Genomic DNA, 4352 nt, shown 5'->3' with positions numbered 1-4352 from the left:
AATGAATGGGCAAGAACATGGCAGATGGAATATAATGTGAATAAGTGTGAAGTTCTCCACTTTGGTAGAATAAACAGAAAGACAGAGTATTTCTTAAATGGTGAGAGGCTGGGAAGTGTCGATGTCCAAAGGCACCTGGGTGTCCTTGTTCCTGAGACACTAAAAGCTCTTGTGCAGGTGCAGCAATCAATTAGGAAGGCAAATGGTATGTTGGCTTCATTGAAAGCGTATTTGAGTACATGAGTAAAGATGTATGAAGTCTAGATGAGACTGCACCTGGAGTATTCTGTACAATTTTGGTTTCCTTATCTAAGGAAGGATAGACTTGTCATAGAGGGAGTGCAACAGAGATTCACCGGTCTCATCCCCTAGGATGGTGGGATTGTCTTATGATGAGAGACTGCAGAGACTGGGCCTAAATTCTCTAGAGTTTTGAAGAATGAGAGGTGATCTCATTGAAACAGACAAAGTTCTTCCAGGGTGTCACAGGGTAGATATGGATAGGATGATTCCTCTGTCTAGTGAGTCCAGAACAAGGGGACACAGTCTCAGAATAAGGGCAGGCCATTTGAGACTGAGATGAGCAGGAATTTCTTTACTCAGAGGGTGAGAAATCTGTGGAATTCTTTATCCCAGAGGGCTGTGGAAGATCAATCATTGAACATATTCAAGACATAAATCGATAGATTTCTAAATACTAACAAGATCAAGGGATATGGAGATAGCAGGAAAAATGGCGTAGAGGTAGATGATCAGTCACGATCTGTTTGAATGTTGGAGCAGGCTCGATGGGCTGAATGGCCTAATGCCCCTATTTCCTATGATCCTATGAATCCCAATAATGTACATCAGACGTTAGACCAAGTTATGCATTACATACCAGTTCAAAAATGCCACAGAGATTAAGACTGAAAGACACAGTATCAATTCCATTACTACAAAATGAAGGACTTGGAGCTTGCAGACCAGCCCATGTTTAAGATTGAAAGTTATATTTTCATTCACAATCGTTTTCACAGAGCTAAATATTGAATACCAATCCACAACTTGTACAGGACTACCAAATAAAACCTACAACTGTAAAATACAGTTAATCCATATTTTAAATTAAACACAAGGCAAATAAATATTGATACATTAAGAGAGCAGGAAACAGTGAGAGCAGAATGGTGCATAAAGAGCCCAGGAGAGGGAGCAAGAGTTCACTCGGAGAGCAGGGAACAGCGAGAGCAGGCGTCAAAAAAGGCAAAGGAATACACAATTAATGGGAGAACACTGAACGGTGTCGAGGAAGTGAGGGACGTTGGAGTGAATGTCCACAGATCCCTGAAGGTAGCAGGACAGGTCAATAAGGTGGTTCAGCAGGTATATGGAATCCTTTCCTTTATTAACTGAGGTATAGAGTATAAGGGTGACCTGGTATCCATGTCAATAAGTCACTGACAGATAACATGCAGGTGCAGCAAGCAATTAGGAAGGCTAATAGTATGTTAGCCTTTATCGCAAGAGGATTTGAGTACAGGAGTAGTGAATTCTTGCTTCAATTGTATCGAACCCTGGTTAGACTGCACTTGGAGTACTGTGTGCAGCTTTGGTCCCCTTACCTTCGGAAGGATATTATTGCCATAGATGGAGTGCAAAGAAGGTTCATCAGACTTGTTCCTGGGATGGTGGGACTGTCCTATGAAGAGATATTGGGGAAACTGGGGCTGTATTCTCTAGAGTTTTGAAGAATGAGAGGTGATCTCATTGAAACCCACAAAATATTTAAAGGACAGTCAGGGTAGATGCAGCTAAGATGTTTCCCCTGGTTGGGGAGTCGAGAACCAGGGGACGCAATTTCAAAATAAGGGGCAAGCCACTTAGGACAGAGATGAGGAGAAATGTTATTCCTCAGAGGGTTGTGAATCTTTGGAATTCTGTAACCCAGAGGGCTGTGGAAGCTCAGTTATTGAGTATGTTTAAAGCAGAGATTGATAGATTTCTAAATACAAATGACATAAGGGAATATGAGGAAAGTGTGGGGAAAAGGGCATTGAAGTGGATGATCAGCCATGATCATATTGAATGGTGGGGTAGGCTCGATGGGCTGAATGGCCGACTCCTGCTCCTATGTTCCTATGTTCCTAACTCAACATTATCGATGAGATACAGCCTCAGGCTGACTTGTCGGGTGTTGCAAACAGATATCACTGCTTCTGATCTTCACCAGAACAGAGAGTGGGATGTAAAATTGATCATCAAACAGACTGTGAGAGAATACAACAGAATAAAACACATGGAAAGACACTGTGGAATAACAAATAGATTTGATTGGAATGTTGAATTTTGATTGGAATGGATAAAACAGCAGAAACAGCAGAATAAATTGGGACAGAAAAGAGAAACTGATGGGAAAAAGGAAGAAAAGAAAGGATGGATCTGTTTACTTTTTTCAGTTTTTTCACTGGTCCATCAAAGCTGGATTAAAAAAAGATGCAAAAAACAGAGAATTTCACCAAAAAGGGAGATTAAATGCTGCCGAAACCTTGGATCGAAGGATGCCCCAACAGATCACCTGTTTAACTGTCTCCTCACTGGGGGATTTCAATCAATGAGCAATATTATTCTCTACTTTTCTTTTGTTAAATGAAACCACTACTGTCACTTGGAGTTAATATCCCTGTGTTCCAACTCCTGAATAATAAAATTGTGAGTTTCGCGATATTTTCTGTACACATTCCCTGCTGAAAGAACGAAGAACTCTTTTCTAATTTACACAATACTATATACACACTCATCAAGCCTCCTAAACGAGCATCCTTGGTGCTACTCTCTCTTCTCCCAAACCTCATCTCATGTGACTGTTACATCATCACTCTGATTGTGGGAGGGGTTAATCCCACTGTCTTCAGCATTAACCCTTTACAGCCTCATACTGCACTGTCTGTCCAAAAAAATCGGTGGAGGGAACTTGAATTATCAAAACAGCAACAGCTGCCAGTTGAAAATCAACTCAACCCATCAGAGAGAGAGAGAGAGAATGTCAGAGAACTTCCTGCATCCAGTCCTGACCCTGTCACACTCAGCAGCTGCTCACCCAGACCCCACTCTCATCAACACTGAACATTTTTACTGAGACCCTTCAAATACTGTTTATAAAAGGCCGCAAAGATCAAAGTTCACACAGTTGTATTAAATACAACAAAGTTTAATATCTTCTCACCGTTTCTCAGTAACCACATGAGACATAGGTTTTCTTATTTGGTTCCTTTGATTTTTCTTGTTCCTGACTGACAAATATTCCAAACCTCAGATAAACCCTCCCACTTGCGTCATGTCCCAGTCTCGGTTAAAAGCAACACATAATGACACAAACACTCTCCTTCAGTGAGATTAATATCAAGCTGTTTTCCAGGTTGAATGTAACTGTGAACAAATTTATGTCAAAGAAGTTACCTTTGATGTATCAGCACTGAAGTTCTGTTCAAGGAGGAACAGCCATTCCAAACTCATATCCTTCACAAAGGCTGTTTTTGTATGTGATAGAAATTCATCATGTATTTTTAATTGAAGCTCACAAGACATAGATGTCAGTGTTGATAATGAAACTTTTCAAGCATGTTGCTACTGTGAAATAAGGCTCTGCTGGGAGTTGAACCCAGGATCTCTTGTTTATTAGACAGGTGCTTGAACCAACTAAGCTACAGAGCCAGATTGCAAATATGTGTGCAATTGAAGTCAGAGGAAGACCTTGCAGATCGTGGGCAGACTTTGGCGAGTCAAGAGCTGAGTTCGTCACGGCAGAGTTCCCAGCCTCTGACTCGCTCTTGTAGTTGTAGCTGTAGTTGTAATTGTAATAGGCAACCGTCCGTCTCGGAAGACGATGGGCTACACCCGGGGTGTACGTCACTTCTGTGTGAAACATCGTTTGTTGTGGCTGTCGAGGACGACTCGTGAGTGACGATCCCTTCCACAGCTGGTACAGATGAATATCATTGGCCCGAGGTCGACTGATAATCTTTCCTTCCTCTGAGCTCTCTTTCCCACCATCTGGTCATTTCTTTTGTCCTCTGCTTTTCCCATGGTCTTCCTGAATGCCTTTCTCCAGGAATTCCAGTCAGCAGGAAGGACTTCCCATGCATGGACTCCAATCCCAGTCAGCTAGAGATCTCGCTTTGCAGATGTCCTTGTATCACAGACGTGGGTGACCTGTTGGTCTCGTGCTGAAAGCAAGCTCACCAAAGAGCATGTCGTTGGCAAAGCGACCGTCATCCATTCAGCACACATGACCCAGTCAACAGAGTCACCGCTGACTCAAGAGGGCAAACATGCTGCAGATCCCTGCACGCTGGTGTACTTCTGCATTCGGC

General features: G+C 42.4%; 1 non-coding gene across 1 annotated transcript; it reads right to left on the bottom strand.

The window, feature by feature from the left end:
- Positions 1 to 3619: 3619 nt before the first annotated feature.
- trnai-aau (transfer RNA isoleucine (anticodon AAU)) lies at positions 3620 to 3693 on the bottom strand. The gene has a single exon. It is a non-coding gene; the product is annotated as a tRNA-Ile (tRNA).
- Between the last annotated feature and the right edge of the window lie 659 nt (positions 3694 to 4352).

The sequence above is a fragment of the Heterodontus francisci genome, unplaced genomic scaffold (genome assembly GCF_036365525.1).
Source record: "Heterodontus francisci isolate sHetFra1 unplaced genomic scaffold, sHetFra1.hap1 HAP1_SCAFFOLD_59, whole genome shotgun sequence".
Taxonomy (NCBI): domain Eukaryota; kingdom Metazoa; phylum Chordata; class Chondrichthyes; order Heterodontiformes; family Heterodontidae; genus Heterodontus; species Heterodontus francisci.
This window is presented reverse-complemented; position numbering and strand designations above follow the sequence as displayed.